The following is a 20877-nucleotide window of genomic DNA, read 5'->3' on the forward strand; positions in this document are numbered from 1 at the left end:
TTATGAGCTTCTCATCAAACACTAGTAGCACATCACAAAGATTATTATACGCCTCTTTTCTGTCATGCATGCAGCCTGTCCACATTCTACTTGCAGTCTCATATCATTCAGCACTTGAGCCAAACATATATTCTATCAAGGCGCAGGAGAATAGCATCTTCCGTTTGGCGCAGAGGAGGTGTGTCCCCTTCTATCTTCATGAGAGAGGGAGAGCGAGCAAGAGTGGGGAGAGAGAGAGAGGGTACCTCTCTTTTGTTCACTCCCCTCTCTAACTGGTAGTGTTTGACTTCCCCCAGCCAGGAGTGGGTAATTCTGGAGCCCTGTGTGAGGTTGTTAGATCACTGAGGCCCAAGACAGCACCATTCTTTGCAGACCCTTGACAGCAAATATGTGGTAATGATATTGTCTCCTGCTGGGTAATAACACACAATTCAGACTGCCACATACTGCAGTCGCCGGGGAAAAATGGAGGGGAGAGAAAAAAAGAATTACACTGAAGTACTGGAGGAAAATGACCGGAGAAATGTCTTCAACCTGAAGTGCTATATCGAAAAAATTCACTCCTGCAGGACACTGCAGTGTGAACAACTGTTTTATTCGCCAGTACTATGGCTGAAATAGTACAGAATACGACACATGCCTTCAGTATTGGGAGCAAAATGGTCTCATTATGCAAATGTACAATTTGAAACAGTTTTCTTTCCAACTTTGTAATGTTGGTTTTCTTCTTTTAAGCAGTCTAATATCTCAAAGCTTTCAAATTCAGGTAGCAAGGCTGCCTGTTTAACAACAACCAAGGCTTTAAATGACTAAAGCCCTTTGTGTCTATACAACACACTACTTAGTTAGTTTTTAGTATAAACAGCTTTCTCTACTATGGACACCTTCCATTGTTAGCTAGACCACACTGGCAGCCTCAACCTTGACCTTTGTGTTGCTCCACTTGGTACTCGGCTTGTAACTGTCAACACCATCCATCACCAGCCAATCAGGGGCCGGGCTGGGGGCCGGTCCCCCTGCTGTACTGTGAAATTGTGGCATGTGATCCTTAATGTGCGTGAAGTAGACAAGGCCCTGACACAATGCATCTAGCTTCAGGGGGGCTCCTCTGTGCAAGTCTATTAGCCACCTGCTGTGTGCCTGGATGCCTGGACTTATTCCCAGGGATAAGTTGGAATAATAGTGCTATGTCTGCATGCCTCCAGGACACTAGCAGTAGACTTCCTCAGGCCAAGGGCCGACTGTCAATCAGAAACCTTGACCAGTAATACATGATGTTGAAACTGTTGAAAAATATGTTTTTATTTTCGTTTTTTAAATACTGAAATGAAGGATGTTTGGGCAATTGTAACTGCAAATAAATCCTCTTTCCATGTAAAATTATTTTCCTCTGCTAGCGTCCATGATCTTAGATAGAATTCCTCTGTCTGTAGAGGATTAGAGTGAAAGAAAGAGTGAGAGAGAGAGAGATATTGTCTCTCTCTCCTTATTCATACATTTGACTGCCAGGGCAGCATTGTGCAATGGGCTAAAATAAATGAGAGCACCATGTAAAAAGGTAGCCTTGATACTGCACGACTGGGTGCAAAAGGGAGGAACATCGAAACGGAAAAAATCATCTTTTCTATCGGCCCCGCCGCTCACGAGTTGAACCAGGTATTCAAATGGGTTCAATCTCAGCCGCTCAGATTTGCATAACACAGACAGATGAACTCAAGTGATTGAAATGGGCTTGGTGGAGTGAAAAAAAAGAAAAGAAAATGAATTTCCAAGCGAATTAGGAAATGATGGAAGCGGCAAAGGGTACATTATTTATTTTTCACACTGAAATAATTACAGAATTAACCTTTTCTTCCAATGTGACAGCCCCCTAAACCCTCTTTATCACAGTGAATTTGATGTACTGGACTCTCTCAGAAAAAACTTGACTCTTTCATGAATAAAACGGCATTACCTGTCGTCTCCACAGTGGTGATTTCCTTTGGTTGCCACACCAGCATTCATATTTCATTGGTCTTGGCTGATCAGGTGATGTACAGTATGTTTATCAGGTAAGTTCCATTCAGATCTCTTGTTTTGTTTCCTATCTGTAGTCCTTTTTATATTGCTAGTTCAAGGCGGCATAGTTGACAAGTGTGTGTGTGTGTGTGCCTCTTGTGCTTCTACAAGACTACAGCCCAATGTTACCTCACTCTTTTGCACACTACCAGTATGTGGTGTGGGACCACTGTTAAAGTTCAAAGACGTGATGACAGTGGAACTTTGTTACATTGCTGTTTGGACTCAAAATATTAAAAGGGCTAGTGATGTAACACTAGTGCTTGTGCCACTTCCCCTTGACTGGCAATGACCACTATAGAGTCACAACACTGCAGGAGGGGAAAAAGCAATTTCATGGTTCACTCTGTGGTTAATGTGCTGCTGTAATCTTTAGAGAAGCTTTTCTTTTTGTTTAAGTTTAACAGAATAAGGGGTTTGACTATCATAAACTCAGGCCAATTAATCGCTGCACTAAAAAGTAGTGGGACGCCATCTCTGGGAAAGAGCTACTTTGAAAGTGAGTATCTTCTTGTGTGTTTATGTATGTGTGTTTAGTTAAGCACATACATTTTCTCAAAGAGAGTGTATGTGCTGATGTCAGCTGGTGTGTGTTCTCTACCTAGGTGTGCAGCATGTCTTTTTTTAGGGGGGGGGGGGTTACTTTTACTGAGTGTACCTTTGGATGTGTGTTTGCTTGCTGTGCTCACACAGTCAGGTAAGCCCCTCTAATTGCTGCGAGGTGCATTAGCACTCAGCCAGCTCTCTCTCCCTCACTGTGTCTTTGTTTTTCCTCTCAGTGCCAGTCTGCGGGCCAGAAGACAATCAGACCAGAAGGGTCATTTTCTGCAAGAGCACACCTCCCTCCTCCAAGCCTCAGCCGCTGACAGGCTCACGCTCGGCAGGAACCCTAAATTAACACTTGACGTCTGCGAGGCTCAGCCCTGATGAGGCCGCAGAGAGACAAAATGTCAGAAAACAAACACTCCATCATTTTTGCTTCATTTCCTCCACCACTGGAGAAACACACTCACCTGGAGGGCTTGAGAGGGCTGCAGTGACATTCACTCCCCTATCTGTTGCCATGGAACAGCCCTGGTGCCTCTGGACCTAGGTGAAAGGTTGCAACCATTTAAAAATGGAGGGATGCTGAGGAGCATCTTTATTGAGTAATTGTTCCAAAGAACAAAACAAAGGCACTTCTGAATTACAAACACTATTGTTTTTATTACAGCACATTAAGACTGCAATTAGATTATGGCCTGGATGTGGAGAGACTGAAATGTACATAAGTGTAAATGTTAGAAAAAAAATCTAAAAAATGTTTTGCGTAAAACTGAATTGTGCTCTGCCATTACCAAGTAAATGATTTGTTCTCCTGAGCACATCATCAACAACCCTTGTAATTATTCCTCACTGGGGATGTGCACAACACTAGGACTTCACACTGTAGAGTAGTATGATACTATTTGAAGCCTACTTCAAACACAGTGCCCCCAGCGAGTTACGATAGCGCCAGTGTCTATTTTATTATTTGCTTTATCTCTTTGTTGCGTGAGAGTTTATTTGTTTACATGAGAGGGATTGGAGGTTTGGTGATCTGAGCAAATTGCAGCAGAAAGTACTTCAGTTGGGAATGACTGTAATTAGCGTGCTCTTAAATGTGGAACGCTCTCCTAATGTTTTTGTTTACGTGGGGCAGCTGATCTGTGACTCGGTGCGGGGGCGGCCCACAGGCAGGTTAAAATCACTTGTTGTGCCAGAGATCATCATTATGAGCTTACAATTGGTCAGTGTTGAGGGACAATCAATGCAGCGTCGGGTAGACACTCCACAACCAGCCAATGGTGTGAAACTTTGTCTGTAATTTTGTATTTATATATTTATAGTTGTGTTTTCCAGAGTGGATAATTTGAAATTTTGAGAGCATTTATGTGTGTATGTTTGTATGCGGTCAGGTTCATGTTTTGGCTGTTATTTATTTATTTGAGCTTACTGAACTGCCTTCTTTTAATCTCTGCATCTGCAATGAAGCATATGTTCTACGACACTCATCAAGAGTCAATTAGGAATTTGCTGATGTGCCAAGCTATTCAGTCAGTGATTATATTTCACTGGAGGATAATATCCAGGTAAATTAAGATTTCGATTTAATTCAGACCCTGGCTGTCACTGCATCTTCATTTCACATCATGGAACAATTGAGATCTTATCATGGATTAAAGTGGGGGATATTGCACCTAATTTAAAATATGCACATCTACGGCTACACGCACAGCTTAAGGATCCGCCATGATATTGTGGAAAAAAAAGAAGAGTGAAACAATTAAGTGCCTTGCACAAAATTCTCAAAAGGCGGTGTGATACAATTCATCACACTGGCAGAGGAATTCAGGGCGGAAACACTGCCTTAAAGAGTTCTTGAGAAAGATGAAGGGAGGCTGCAGAAAAGAAGGGAGGCGCAAAAGGAGCAAAGAGGAGACAGGAAGTTGGGGAACATAGCAAAGAGGCTGCCATGGTAGTCAGGTGACAGTGTGACAAAGTTGGGCTTGTTTAAAATGGAAATCTTCCCAGACTTCCTCCCTCTTGCCCTCACTCCCGAACCTCTCCCTCCCCCCCGAAGACCCATTGCAAGAGCTAAGCTCTGGCATCTGAAGTGGAAACACTTGAGATGGTGAAAGTGACAACATCTTAACATAAGCTGAGGGGCCAAAGTGAAAGTCAGTGTGAACCCACAACCAACCTCTCTATCCACCCACATGCTTCACCCCTGCTCTGTCATCTCTTATACCACCCTACCATACACCCCCATCTCCATGGCTCGCCCATACAGTAACCATGTATATCTGCTTTCACAGTGAACCTGCATTTTCAGTGGAACAGTTGGAGGTAGAGAGAGAGCTGAAATGGAATTACCCATGATACTAAGAGGAAAAGTTAAAGCCAAAAAGTTGAGAAGGAACTCTCTCCACCTCTTCTCCTTCTGTCTCACTGTCATTGTTGGTCCTTCCTTCCACTCCCAGTCACAGGTGCCTCCAAACAGAACTGGAAGCATGTAATCCGCCCAAATCCAGCCTCTTCCGAGGAGTGTAAAACCAGGAATGTTCTGTGGGGGTCACTGGATTAGACAGAATTCATGGTGGTAGCTTGGCTTGAGAGGCGGAATTAGCCGAGTCGGGAAAAAAGGGAGAGGAGACTGAACTGGTTTTGTATTAAAATGAGCTTACCAGGTGGTCTCCCTCCCAAAAGTGGACACAGTGTGTCAAGTAATCTGAAAAGCCCCCGGGTGTTTGTTGCTCATTGGCCAGAGGCCTGGTAAAAAGAGAGAGCGAGGGACTGAGAGAAAGCGAGAGAAAAAGGGGGGGCTGGCTAGGGAGGTGGCACTGATGTGGCCATTGAGGCCTCAGTGAAATGTCTGTCAGGCTTGGTTTACCACAACCACAGCAGTGATTAGGCCCCTTTTGATGACAGGTTTAGTTTTCTGTCCATTGGCAAGAAAGTGAGAATGGACAAGAGGGAGGGGTTGGGGAGTGGGGTTGGGTTGCATTAGACTTTGGGGGTGGGCGTTTACGCACTGTTGCAGGAAAACGGGAGGGGTGGAGATGGAGGGGGGTGTATATTAATGTCTTGCACCAGGGAGCTCCTACGTAATTTCCCAGCGGGTCAAGGGGTCAGGTTTGTATTTAGTTAGTGGTAATGATCTCGTTAGGGATCTGAATGGACCACCGTCTAAGCCCATTGAGGACAGCGAGTGTGCCTCCCCATCCCCCACCTCTGCCTGTCTTGTGTGGGCTTACACAGCCCGTGAACTGTGATTAATGGACTTCCAGGGCTTAATAACTTGCAAAACAGTATTAAACAAGGGAGGCCCCGGGACAATCGGAGAGGCTACCCAGGCGGAGTAGGAGGTGGCTGTAAACAGTGCCTGGCAACAATTGCAATGCATGGAATTAATTGAGATGGGCCACTCACAATGCTACAGCTGGCTAGTGGCAGGGAGCCAGGCCTGGGAGAAAGCTTCACTGGTGCTTCCAGGTGGCCCAGACCAGGCCAAGCCTTTTCAGTTTTGTAAGTGTTAAAAAATAGAAGGGGAGAAAGGCTACATTTGTGATGTGGAGACAGTGAGAGGAAGCCATTGAGCAGAGACAAGAAAGAGATTAAAGAGCACAGAGAGTGATAAGCAGATAATAGGGGAACACATTCAATGGAACAAGTAATCCTTGACATGCAAGCGCAAATATGAAGCCTTTTGTCTCTTGTGTCTAATTCAACCCTGAATGCGTAAAGTGGCAAAGCAAGAATGGTGATCCACATTAACACAGTACACAGAGACAGATAAAACACACTCATCTGTCCAAGTGCACACACAAACACAAACACATCACCGACTCCCACCCCACATCGCCCTTCCCACATCTCCCTGGCCACCTTCAAGTATTTTTTTCCCACCCTTGTGCCCTCTTGTGTGGAAACAAATGCTCGCAGCATGGAGTCATGAGTACTGACGTGTTAAGACCACCCTCCACTCTGTCATAGAGCCCGTCTATTCTCCCAAGCATTGGTGTGCATTTTATGCTGGTATAATGTATCTCAAATGTATAAATAAAAGCAGTGGAGACCACTTTTGCAGAGGGGAAAGCACTTTTTAATTGACATGGAAACTACATTGTTCTTTGATGGGGCTCCTTTTAATAGATGCAATTTTAATTGACTGGTTTGTGGTCAGTTACTGATGTATTATTTTTAGAAGTTTAGGTTTCATTTGAGATTGTTTCCAGAAGATAATTTGTGGAAGTATGCTTAAAAGTGAATAACAGACATAACAGTGATTGCTATTGTTGAGACAAACATAATGTCAGCATGATTTCAGTAACTGCAGAAAATAGATACTGGCGTGAAGCAGCACAATTGCTCAGCGTGTGTTCAATTATAGGTAATTATGAAACAATTTGGAAAGGATTTGATTAAAACACGAACAGGTAGTTTCTCCCATCATGAGACATGCCATATAAATGCTTTTGTATAACACAATGTAACCACTTTTTTCCCTTAATGCTTTGAAAATTTAGCAGAAATGGAGAAGATGACAAGAGAAATTAGAACCATGTTGAGATATATCTAATACAACAAAATGTGAATAACTTCATTTAATTTTGTCCTGCTTCAATTAAAAAAAAAACATGACAATAGCACAATATTTACCTACAAACGTGTTTTTCTAGGGCTTAGCTGTTTCTGCTGTTTGACTTTCTCTTCATGTATTTGTCTCTCCTCAACACTCACTCATCTCCAAATGAGTGACACAAGGGTCAACTTAAATCTGCTTTTCTAGCAGATCAGAGGAGTGTTGGACAAAAGCTCATTTTGCCCATTCACTCTGGTATAGAAGTAGAAGATGTCCTTAAAGTATTTGCCCAAACCCTTTACTTAATGAGTCGCTGAGAGGTTATTTAGTCAGATAATGCTTCCAGGTTTCTCATGAAGTGTGTGTATGTGTGCATAATATTTATGTGTGAGAGAAAGTAGGATAAGCAACACAAATGTATCAGATGTATCATAAGACATCAGTTTGAGGTAATGCCACTGTGTCTTTGTTGATATTGGAAATCTATCTTAAGCAGCTGCTATGAATGTATTATATTGGTTGTACTCATGTGTGTGTTGGAATACGTACTTTCACTTTATCTCTCTATCTCCCTCTGTCACCTCACAGCTGTCGCCTGTACTCCCCCACCCTACTCACCCTCTCTTGCATCAGGGTGTGGGTGCAGCGGGTGCAGAGGGGGCCTTGGCCCTGACGAGGCCGAGGAGGGGATCCACTGCTGTGCTAAGCCTCTGGCTCCCTGCTCCCTCCCCAACTCCTCACATCATGAATAATGGAAGAGAGAAATACATTTATCTTTTAATAGCCCCGGCCCCCTGGCTGAGACCGTTCAGTCTGGCCCACACTGCCACAGCACAGGGCTGAAGTTTCTGTGCGCTGCCCCGACCCCACCATCCCCTCCCGCCCCTGATTGTCTCTGCTGCTTTTGAAGTTGTGCGCTTCTTAGTGTCCTAGAGATGGGTAATCAGGCTTGATTTTGGAAGGGTCAAGCCACCTTTCAAGGGGCGGTCATCCTCAAGTTCGACTGAGCAAGGAGGGCTGTGTGAGAATTACTGTAATATCATCAGACATGTTCACTGCCAAGTTTTGAATCCAGTAGACTGATAAATCTTAATCTAATCTTAATTTTGCTATGAGTAAAACAAAGCATTGTGTTGGAATTGTGTCAGAACTTTTACTTATGTCGAAATACCAGCTGTTAAACTAGTGTGAGGTAGAAAAATGTTTGCTTGTTTTCATCTCTGATGCTGGCAGAAGGATTCTGACAGACTGAAGACAGAAGAGACTAAAAAAATATCTAGACTATTGAGAAAATATGGGCTGTGTAGATCGCCAAGTGATGCATTTGAAGTATTTCAACTCCTGCCATCAGATTTCTTGTATTCATTTAATGAAGTAATGATAACATATGCTTTTGAGTACATTCTTTATGAACTTCACATACCATCACAAGTTTATAATGGCTATTATAACTGACACTACACATATGTATGTATCAGATGAATGCAGTCTTTGTCTCTGTTGAGATATTATTTCCGATGAGATCGACTGATTTCAGATCAGCCCCTTAATGTGCTTTGTATCGATGCACCATAATGTGGGACTATTGCAGTCTTCCTCTGTTTAACTAGGATCAGGAGGATTTCTGTCTAGCCCCCTCGTCCTCATTGCTTACACACCTGTATGTGTGGGCTCTGGGGAAGGCAAGTGTAGCTGGGTACCTTAACCCTCTGTTTGTCTACGCTGATTTAAGGCTCAAACAGCCTTCACGCTGACACCTGCTGTATAACAAACAGGAGGGGGACTGGATCTGCCTGCAGTGGCTTCGGTAGTCATTTGATGCGGGATTTGTTCTACTGAGAAGTTAGTTTATCAAGTAATTATTCACACAACAATCAGTTTTATCTGAATGCTGAACAGATAAACCAACTGAAAGGCATGTTGTTGTCTTTGACTAAATAACCTTCTGTAGAATTTCTACAGTATTCAAATGACCATGTGTGTTTTGATTCAGGGCATGTTTTAGGTTATTTAAAGGAACTGCAAAAGCTTTCATTAATCAAAGTGTTACAGTGTTCTATTTATCATGAAAACAAATTAAGATTTACAACTATAAAAATGTTTTAATGTCTAAACACTTTCATTTATAATTTTCTAAATACATTTTAGGTTGCAGTTTCAAGCTATGTTGGTTCCTTTAATTATCAATTACCTTCCAATTTAAAACTAAGCCTTTATTTTTATAGTAGTTGTGCAATAGTGAACATAAAATAAATATATGAGTATATATGTTTTATAAAAGTACACAATTATTTTTATTTTATGTATTATTTCTATCTTATTTCTATTTTATATATTATTTTATTCTAATTCAATTTCTATTATATCCCAACCTTTCTGCACACACTTGTGCATGTATACATTTGATTTTTATTTCCCTCACTTGTGATCATATTAGCTTGTAAGTAAAAAGAAGTACATGGTACAAAACACACTTGAGGGACAGGGAAGCTGACATTACTTTTTTAGCCAACAATAACAAGTTCAAGCACACACTTCTTCCCACATGCCCCCTCCCCCTTCTCCCAACACACACGCACACATACACACAGTGTAACTTAAATCTCCTTCCACCATATCCACACACAAACACACCACCCACTGGGCACCAAACCCTTCTTACCCACCACTCCCCTGGGCCTGAAGCCTCGGAGCAGCCCCGGGCTTGTGTAGTCATGCGTCAGTTGCCCGGGCGTTGACGATGAGGCCTTGCTAGCTGTGGCTGTAGCTGGGTCCTAGCCAGCAACTCCTCAGCTCCCTGCTCTGCTCTATGGAAGGCAGAGAAGCTGAAAGCACCATTTATCATCACTTGTGTGGGCAGCATCACCACGGCAACGCTCGGGCTGGCAAATGCCACTGCTGTGAATACTAATGAGTCTCTTGGCAGGCCTGTGTTGGCGTCAATGGGGCCAGGGTTGTACTCTAGGTTTGTGTGTGTGTCTGTGTGCGCACGCATGCGAGCGAGTGCTAGGCTCTAGGAGGGCCACAGTAGAGGTAAACAGTCCAAAGGAAATCAATTAAGTGTTTCCACAGTGTTTGGCAAGCGCTCTAATCTTCAGCACCACATTTTAAAATAAGGGCAGAATCTGCCTTTAATACCTCCTCTGCTTTCTGCATGACAATAAACAAGCAGGCAACAATAAACAGGCGAGCACAGCAGAGCTTGACTAAGACCTCCAGTCTGTACTTTGAGAAAACACAAGTGAAGTCATTATTCCAGAGTTCTTTCTTCCCTGTGCAGTATGCTTGTTCTCACAACTGAACGTTGTCTCTTAAAACCAAATAAAAGTAATTATTTTCCCAAGGTTTAACATTTTTTTTATTTCTTATTTTTACATAAAACATACTAGTGGAAAAATCTTAGATGATTTTACGCTGTGTTCTACCTCCCTCACTTGAAGCTGTGAGATATTTGAGCTAATGTTGTTAACATCAGCAGTGCACTGACATAAATTAGGGTACAGCTGACATCCTGCCACTGCACTAGCTTTAAGTTTCAGCTGGGCCTTCACATTATCACCTGCCCGTGATCATTTTTCTCTTTCTCCCTCTCTCTGTTTCTCTGTGACACTTATGTTAGAGTGATGCTGAGAATAAATTGGGCTGGAGCATGCCTGCTCTGCTCTTTATTGATTCAGGCACTTTGATTGAGCAGGGATCTAATCAATTCTTCAGCGGTAGTGAGACGCAAGAGTAAAATTATTCTTAGGCAAACCCTTCAAACGACTTGCCATTAATTTGCCTCTTTACTGGCACTTGTTTGCAGGGAACAAGATCCCTTTTAGGCTTTCTCTATCTATTAGTGGGGTTGGGCTCCTGGGATTTTCATGGGCTCCTAAGCTTAGGGCGAACAGAGAATGTGTGTGTGTGTTTGTGTTTTGTGTACAAATCTGTTTATGTGTATGTAAATTGGGGGGATGATTGGGCACACTATGCTTGCTCATCCTTACAGAGTGACTTATTAGTGCTAATTGGGAAGGACAGTTCAAACAAGCACAGAGGAGTGGTTGTCACACAAGCGTGACATGAGTGTAGAGAGGCAGGCAGTGCTGGGTGCTCGCCCCAGCTTATCCTCCCCTTTTCCAAAACCCCAGCCCTCCCTGTGTCTCCTCCTCCTCCCTGGCCCCCCCCCCTCCTGGTGGTCCACGGCCCCCGGCCTGGCCCCGCAGAGTGGCCACAGAGTGGGCTCTTTGTCTCACCATATCCATTAGCAGTCAGTGGACTTCAGAAATGTGAGCAGGACAAGGCAGTGGACAGAGGCGCAGACAGAAACATGGCTGTCTGAGACACTTAGGAAGTCAACAGCTGACGGAAGGGCCAACACAAAGGAGGAGCTGCTGAAGCATGGGGAGCGTGATCTGCATAGAATATAGACCTCCCATCCTTCCTCTAGCTTCTGCACTCGTGGCGAGCACACACAAACACCTACATAAACTTCGGCGCACGCATTATGTGCACATAAAAGTGCCCAATATGCTACTGAAGAAGGAAAATACACACACAAGACTGCCGACAGATGTGAATGTGTTATATCAGTGCCTCCATTAGCTGGTGCAGAAGATGCACTGACACCGCAATATGATTGGAAAGGCATTCACTCTGCCCTGAACCCTCCGGTTAATAATGAATCAACCGGTGGTGCATCGACACCAAGACCCCTTTCTGGAAAATGCTCCATACTTCTATTTAGCACGTTTTTTGCTAAAAGATGCTAATTCCGATGATTATTTGCTGCCATAATAGCTGCAATTATACTGTGCACAAACTGATATAAGGTATAAGCACCAATTAGTAACTGGTCATTATCTTAAGCATTTGGTGCAGGGAGAGTGAAGTAATAGGCAACCAATCAGTAACCCCTGCTCAGAAAAATGACTGCATAGTGCCTCAGTAATTATCTGAGGTTATTTGCCTTTAGTCTTGAAAGTGGGTCCTATATTCACTAACCTGCAGTACTGGGTATTGCTTTTATCTACACAGTGTTTTTTTTTAATAGGTAACATGCTATGTTTTAATTTTTCTCTATTGGTAATGAGAAGAGGGTGCTTGCAATGAAGTAGTGTTTTTGAGAGAAATACAGAGCATTATCATATACCTATGTATTCGTTGTATAATGCGCTCTCAGTTATTTCAGAAATGGAAAAACTGGGGGATGAAGATAGCAACAAAGTGCACAAAATAACCCAAATTTCTGTAAAAACATATTTAATGCCGGGCAGAGAAAAGGTGGTTTCATGACAATAATAAGGGGAAAAAAATCTGGAATATATAAAACACACTGTGTTCAAATGGTATGTAATGCTGGTGGCCTAGGCTCTGTGTTCTGTGTGTGTGTGTGTGTGTGTGTGTGTGTGTGTGTGTGTGTGTGTGTGTGTGTGTGTGTGTGTGTGTGTGTGTGTGTGTGTGTGTGTGTATGTGTGTATTTTCTCAAAGCCTCACTAGCGAGGATCACAAGAGCTATATCAAAGCACTCGGCCACCATGCGAAATGTCTTCTCGCAGCAGGAGGTAGTGGGATTGTTGTCGGCATCCCAACTCTCTTTGAATGTCAGCCTCACTAACAGGGCAGTTGGCCTACACGGCACTGCTGACAACACAGCTACACTTTCAACTTTTATTCTTTAATTTTTTTCCCCCTTCGTTTTTGCCCGACACAGCGGCTCTCTATGGCAAAGCAGATGACTGTGACATCTTTTTTTTTAAAACATATTCTCTCTTTCCGCATTGTATAAGTGGGTGGACATGTGTTAAGGTGAACATTGGGTCAGCATGTATTATTTAGAGCGACGTATGCCGTGGGATTTTTTTGTTCACTGTGACACATACAGGACTTGTGGAACATTCAGCCCAATACGCTGCTGAGTATCCCGACAGCTGAACACAACAGCTTTGCACATAAATCAAGCGCACCCCAACACACTGGGCCTGCCTAATAGATGTTTAACTAAACCCCCTCATTTCAAACAGTTTGACCCCAGTGCGCTAAAACACAATGTGAGAACTCCCCGAGGATTAGGCCCTGACCTGGTAGGGAATAGAGGGAATGGCCCACACCAGCTATAAAGGAGCCTGCCATTGTGCCGTCCAGGCATGGGGGAGGACAGTGTGAGGGAGATACATGCCAGTGGGTGGAGATAGCCTTGTTGTAACGACATCTTGATGGAGCATCTTTCCCACCCACTGGAGCAGCACCGGCTCTGTATGTATTTTAATGAGGCTTTGTGTCTGCCCACATATAGCCCCTCTACTGACAGGGAACGTGTTAGCAACATGCTCACCCTTTGTCAAACACCCAATCACATAATCAACTGGTCGGCTAGATTTATTCTCTTGGCTCTTCGTGTCTGTGTGTGTCCATATGCGGAGGGATGTAAATAGTGAGACTGACCTTTTACAGACATTGCACTGCATAGTTGGCATGGGTTGTAAAACTGCTGGGGTGATCTAAAAAACCCGTGGAGCTTTTATGAGTGCCTTCACAGCCCCCTGCATGTGCGTGAATTGGTGTGCACGAGCCTAAATAGAAAACTTCAAACTTTAACAAATCCATAATTTACAAGGGTCACAGTGATGACAGGAGTATCTTGCAAATGCTTGTCCTGAAGATGAATTTCCCTTTTATATTGTAAGATTAAAATAATAATTTTTACTTTTGAAGCACAGTCTTTTCATTCCAAAGTGCTCTCATTGAGAACATAGTGAATGTGTTCATCAGGTTGGGGGGGTCTAGGGGTAATTTTATTTTCTTTAGTGGGGATATGGCAGGGCTGGAGGATCCAATTGTGTGCCAGGAAGCAATTCAAATTTTATTTTCTTAGTTACTGACCTTGATCGGGGAACTGCAGGGTCAGAGCCTCTCCAGTCTCTATTGTAGGCTCGAATAGAATGTTAATGAATTGGTGCGCTGAATATTAAAATGCAGACGCGCTTTCAGCACCCAGTCAGACTGCTGTGGCATGTTGAGTGTTTTGGCGGCTGGACATGCAGTGTCTGTCTCACAGAGTCTGCTGCTTGCTGGAGAAAGGCTGGGTGGGGATACCAAAGCCATTTGTAGCAGTAAGAGTCTTTTCTTTATCCCTGCAGAATAAAAAAACAAGTCTCAGCAACCAGGTGAGGAAGGGATCAATGAGTGAAAAAAATGTTTGTGTTGGTAGTGAGGCTAAATATGTGATTTATAGGTATGGGAGTGGATGGGTGTGGAAGAGTGCCAGTTGGCCCACAATTGGGTGCTGTTTGATCCTAAAGGTTTTTCAGAAAGAGTACAATGGTCCATTTAGGGTGCACCCAGATCCCCGGTCCTCCTCACTGGCCCCGGAAGTGCTTCATTTTGTTCGGAGGACAGCTGCACAGCTCTGTTTGTCTTCCCCTGCCTTTTGATTGGCCTGGCATGCTCGAGAGGGGCATGAGTACTGATTGTTTCAAACCGAACCTGGCACACTATCAGCTGGGAGGATTGTTTATTGGGGGGGAGGAGGCAGGACAAAGTCAACAAAGGGAGCCAGGAGCCAACGGTGGCTCTGGAAATGTCCGGGGAGAGTCTTCAAAGGAAACGAGCATCTACACAGCACGTCCAAGCCTCCATGAAATATGACAAATAGCAACAGAATACTCATCTCTCTAGTGGCACCTCAATCAATGGCTTTTGTAGTCAAGTATTAACCCCACTGAGCCAGAATGGAGTCAGAATGGATCACATGCAGAGAAGTATGAATATTAATTATTACATAACCAGAGGTAGTCAATCAGTGGTGAAGGAGGACTGCAGTTATGACTTGGGTTCACCATGTCTTGGAGCATTTATGTACTCTGTCTGTTTCCATTATGAACAAGAATGCCAAAGAGAATACAGCTGAATGATAGTAAGTAGCAATAAAAATTGATGTTTTCTGATGCATTATTTATCAAGGACATTTATCAGTATATTTACTGAAAGATATAAATCTGCATAAGCAAACAAAAGGAGAGGATAGAAAAAAAATCAAGAATGATGAGCTGGAAACCTTTAAAACTTCAGGTACACGTACACAAACATGGCTGATTCAACTAAAGCCATGATTTGAATAAATCTAATTACATGGTGGCCACAACAGTTACTGCAGTATCTTTTTACCTATCAAAGAAAGCAGCATATTTAATGCCACCTAACTGACAAGTTGAGCTGAGTTTCACCTTGCATTTGGTATCTAAATGGAAAAAAAGGGGTTACCCTTTTTGAGTCTGGCTGAAAAGAACAGATCCCAGAATTAATTTAGCCATGCCTATTTCTCTTTCACGGCCCTGCACTGAGTCCCTCTATACAAGGATGAGTGAGTTGTGGCCTTGTGCTAGCCTCCATCTCCCTGAAAGAGGGGAGGGAGAAAAGGCAGCAAATAAACAAAAAAGCGTCTTAGAGTTGCTTTTCCTTGCCTCTCCATCCTCCTCATTTTGAAGCAGCTGTGCAAAGAATGTCAAAAATTCAGAGTGTCTTCTTTTCATATACCTTTCTGTCAAGTATTTCTTTTTTCCCTCAGGTTCAGATGGAAACCAATGTCTGATGACACATCTGAGGTACTCTAAAACGACCCGGAGAGAAAGGGAGAGCTAGAGAAGTAAAAAAAAAAAAAAAAAAAAAAAAAAAAGAAAAGAGAAAGCTAATGGGTGTGTATGTGAGTGAGTGTTGTCTGTGACTTCCCCTCTGTGCATGTGCCGTACTGTGCATCTGTGCATGTGTTTGAATGTCTGTTTTTGTGTGTGTTTGCTCACACACACCATCTGAGGACGGTGCAGATGTCCACACTGTGGCTGGTCTCACACACTGTTCAACATGCCTCAAAAAGAAGGGATTTTCCCTCTTTGTTTCAAATTTCACAGGCCGTCCAAATGGGCACAGACATGCTTCCAAAATAAATAAATAAACGGATGTATCAGTGGCCAACATCTGCAGATTATGATTAGCATTTGGAAATTGCGTCCTTGAATGAGATTTGGATGTCAGTCTTCTTTTATGCAGGCGACTCCTATTCTGGGGAACTAGAGGGTAGCGCTTTGTCCTTAAATTGGCTACAATTTGGAGGGAGAAAGAAATCCTCTTCTCTCTCTTCCCCTCTGCCCGTTATGATGTGCCGTCTGAACAAGAAAGAGACACTATTAATTGTGTTGAATATGAATAGCCGTATTTGGTTAACCAGTTTCAAAGGAAATTGGCCCAAAGGAACTTCTTTTCCTCTTCTTCCCCCTACTGTCTGTCCCTGCTTTTTCTTCTCTCTTTATCAAGATTTTTTCTTCCCTCTCTAATTTTACAGTGAGCGCGCTGGCTGCTTTAGTGCGGCTGCATTATCTTATGTATTCAGCTTTCAGCTCCTCTCCCTCTCCCGATGAGGCGAGGCTTAATTGGGCTTCGGCTTTAAAGTCTGTAGAGCTCTCCACTCGCTCATAGAAACACATTCAGGGGCTGCTCATTCACTTCGAGTATGTGTTAGATGTACAAATATTATTTACTTTTATACTCCAAATCAAAAGGCACACACTTCCTGCCTCTCTACACACAGTCCGTGCAGGAGAATTCACAGTTCAATTCACTTCAGGATATTTTTCCCCCCTCCTTCGTCAACTGCATTACAAGAATGTGCTGCTGCTTCACAACAAAAGTATTATTTAAAAGGCCTGTTTCATTACAATGTAGTGGTATTGTTGATAAGAAATATTAACAACCCTTTTAAAGAAGAGAAATTATTACACTGCCTTGCAGTGGCAAAAAAATGAGGGCAGCTACCGCATTTTAATGAATATTAAGAAAGTGAAACTAATTTACCTCTGCCCAGCTGAAACTATTTAAAGAAGTGCAATTTGAGAAAAATGTAATTATAAGAGAAGGCATATTTAAAAATATAATATAAAACAAATATACTAATAGGTGATTAATCAACAGCAGAGCCCATTCCTAAATTATTAAAATGTCTTTATTTAAAAAAAAAAAAAGGGAACAGGAAAAAAAATAGACTCAGATGGCAGTAGTGGAAAATTAGAGTTTCACTTCTTAGAGATCAGGCAAAGAGAACAGCTTTGTTCACACACACTCCTCCACTACTCACAACTAAAGAACCTGAGCAATTAGCTGCACCATTAGAGCCTGGAGAAGGGAAAAGGAGCTGTTAAGAGAAAGATTCTGGAAAGAGGAGGAGAGAAATGGCTCTTGTTCTAGCGCGAGACACTGTGCTGTTATGTGGAGAGCCTCGGCCCTGCGCTCTGACGATGCCGAGGCCATATCAGGCGGGCGCTGATGAACTGCAGATGAACAATTTCTCACTTCCCTTAGACCTGAGCTTACATACAAACTCCTCCTCATTAGTTTTTGTCACTTGCTTGGGTGCCAGCCACAGGAATAAATGAGACCACTATCAGCTGCTGCCTTGATAAGCTGCCTTATCTCATTAGGTTCCACATCAAAGTTAATCAGAGATGGGAATAGTAATTGGCCGACTAGACAATGCCACAGATCATGGGGCTTTTGTAGTGTATGTCATCTCCAAAACATCAGCAGGCTGGGGCTGGAAGATAGGGTGCATCTGTTGGAGAGAGAAGGAAAGAGGAGTGTGTGAGGGGGGAGTGGGAGTGAGAGCTGGGAGTGAGTGTGCATGATGAGGAGCAGGGGTGAGAGAGCCCAAGTGAAAAGCAGAGAGAGAGAGAGAGAGGGGATGAGAGGGGAAAGGAGTAATGGCAGAGGCATAACAAGCAAGCTGCTCAGAATTAATGAGCTTACTCAATAAGAAAAGAATAACCAATCAGTGTGTGTTGGGCAAATATAATTTGGGAATAATTGCTTGATTGCTTTTCTATAGTAGGCTGATTTGACCACACACAAGAACTGAGAATTAAGATGTCAAGACAAGAATTAATTTGGCAAGCGAGGGCACACAAATGTTCCTCTCGCTCCCCACTCAGGCGGCTTGGGAGGCAGCAGAGCCGTGAGCTGGAGCGCACTAATGATGAAAACACAGTGCTAGATTGCGTATTCATTTCCCTGTCTCTATTTTACATAAAGAGAGACATGGCTAATGCCACAGATGTTGGGATATCATACAAAAAAACCCTGTGCGTATGCTAACACATTTAATTGGCATTTTTGCATATTCCACTCCATTGTTGATAGCTAGTTGCAGCTGATTGTTCAGTTTGTGTCCTCATTGATTTCAGCGTGTGCATTTTTTTTTGGAGGGGGAACTGTCTGGGGATAGTAATTGGTGTGTTTTGACGCTTCCCACCCCAAACAGTGCTTGTTTCTGAAGTCTTCTCTCCTCTCTCGATTGCCAATTCGCGAAAGCTTAGAGTGTTGTCTTTCATTACTCGCTACCTGCTTTGAGAAATCAGTCTCGACCTCACTCACACACACTTGTGTGAGAGGCAATGAGGAAATGTTTTGTCCTTTAACAAAGTGCTGGTGGTCAGAGTAACACATTAGAGAATAACAGACACAAATACAGTCAGAGAAAGAGCAGAACAACACCCACCTTAGGACCCTAATGGCCAGCTGCACCCTGCTAATGATACACAAGCATACATGCACATGTATGTGAACACATATAAACACACAACCCCGATGTTCCATTTCTATTACAGGGCACTGTATAGGGTCTACCGATGTACACATGGCTGGAGCTTATTAATAGTAATCATGGGGCAGGATGCAGGATAGAGTCCAACATTAGCGCTACATTTGGAATGGATTCAGCCAACCCCCATTCAATTTAGATTTGAATAAGAAATATATCCCAACCTGACCACATGCATATGAATCACCACATATATTTGCTCCCACATGTGTCTGGTACTTAGTTCCAATTAGACTGAAAACACTGCTGCTGTGACGGAGGCTGCTCACACCGTCTCAGTTATCACTTCTCTGCAGGTTCCACGGCTAAGGCTATTCATTTTCAAATGTGTGTGTGTGTCAGGGTGTGTATGTCCGTGTGCATGTGTGCATTGACATTATTTGAGCAGTGAGGTAAGTAAAGGGAATAAATAAGCAGGCAGAGGTCCTGTCATGATGATGTTATTGCCGCCCTGGGTTTGCCTGCAGCATTATGAGGACAGGCACGCTGCCATATCCCTCACTGTCACATGTGCAAACACACAAACACAATTGCAAACACACACACACACACACACACACACACACACACACACACACACACACACACACACACACACACACACACACACACACACTACGTGTTGGGGATCTAGGGCACATGCTCTAGGTAAATTTGCTTTGATCTGCATTGCACCTAATTGAGTCACAGGCAATGTCTCTATTCTCACATCAAGGAATTTGAAAATGTTAGATTATTTCGCTTGGGGATTAAACCTAATTTTCGTGTGTTACGCATTAACCTATTAGGCTGCTTCATCTGCATTGCTAATGCCCCGGTGCAGACAGCTGTCACTGCCCTGGAAAAAAAAAACATGATCATGCAATCCTTGAATGAGTGATCCCTGCACCGATTAGTGGCAGTGAACTTCGCTGAGCCCAAGTGATAAGGCTGCAAAATTCCCAAGTTGCCAATAGCTCCGAAAATTATCAGACTGTAGGCAAAGGAGAAATTGTGCCTTCCGGCTCAGGGGCTTCAATCCAGGGTTTGCCCAGATTGACATTATTTAAAGCTATGGAAATGGGCTCTGGCTATCTGGAGGATTGCTAGAATAAGAAATTTTCCAGCAACATTTATGAATACGCTGACAGGAGGGGATAGGGGCAAAATATATATATATAAATATATATGCTGTGTGCAGTCTCAAAAAAGCAATTTTAGGGTAATTTCATGATTTTAAGATCTAATCTAGGTAAATAAATAAACAGATATGTGTGGAGGGAAAACCCATATAGCTGTAATATTCTTAAAGGACCTCAGCAATCTTCACTGAGAAGCTACTTTAACAGGAATCACTGTGTACTCTATGTGTGGACAAAGTGCATTGTTTTCTAACCTGATGCAGCAGAAAAGGGAAACAAAATCCCGTCATTCCCTTCCTGTTGTTAAGTTAGGACATATTGGCAGTGCAACATCTGAGAAGTGGCTTGAAAATGACAAATGCGAGTATTATATAATATTTTCTTGTCAGTAAAATGAATTCATGTCCTTAGTAGGTTTAGCTTCTGCGCATATTTTGTAACATCCCTGCAGCGATGGCTTCTTAGTGGTTCGAACACAGATACACACAGTTAACATACCGGCCCGTTTTAGCATGCGAAAGCTCTAGTGAATTGTGAATGTAGCCATTTTGCATAGCTTAACACAAGTGTTTATGCTGAAGACAAAAGCATTTTGTCCGTGTGCATCAACACAAAACATGTATTTATCAGTCTTTGTGCATGCACAAGTGTGTTACCGTCACGTATGAAAATGTGTGCTAAACGTAGGGGTGGAACACACTGCCCCTGAGTACCTATTCAAATGAACACAAACATCCATCTCAGGCCTGCCCCTCATGTTTGCAGCCTTGGAGGGTGACACTGTGATAGTCACGCACATGCACCACCCATGATGCATTTGTAGTGTTTTTAATGAGAAGCAGAATATTAATCCTGTCCGGCTGTTGATTGTGCTTTATTTTTTTAATTATCTGTTTTCACTTGTGTTTAAGCGCTATGCAAATGAGGTATATGCATGTGTGTGTGTGTGTGAGTCTCAGGGCTGTGTG

At 43.0% G+C, this 20877-nt stretch overlaps 1 long non-coding RNA gene across 3 annotated transcripts in view; it reads right to left on the reverse strand.

Moving 5' to 3' along the window:
- Positions 1-13870: 13870 nt before the first annotated feature.
- The window catches only part of LOC117806366, a 41814-nt gene continuing 34807 nt past the window's right edge, over positions 13871-20877 (reverse strand). For 2 of the 3 annotated variants that reach the window (XR_004629652.1, XR_004629650.1), the window contains one exon: positions 13871-14277. This is a non-coding gene — a long non-coding RNA (uncharacterized LOC117806366). Of the gene's footprint in view, positions 14278-17165; positions 17745-20877 lie in introns of those variants that run through there. The other variant, XR_004629653.1, reaches the window with a different exon arrangement.

The sequence above is a fragment of the Notolabrus celidotus genome, chromosome 22, assembly GCF_009762535.1.
Source record: "Notolabrus celidotus isolate fNotCel1 chromosome 22, fNotCel1.pri, whole genome shotgun sequence".
NCBI lineage: Eukaryota > Metazoa > Chordata > Actinopteri > Labriformes > Labridae > Notolabrus > Notolabrus celidotus.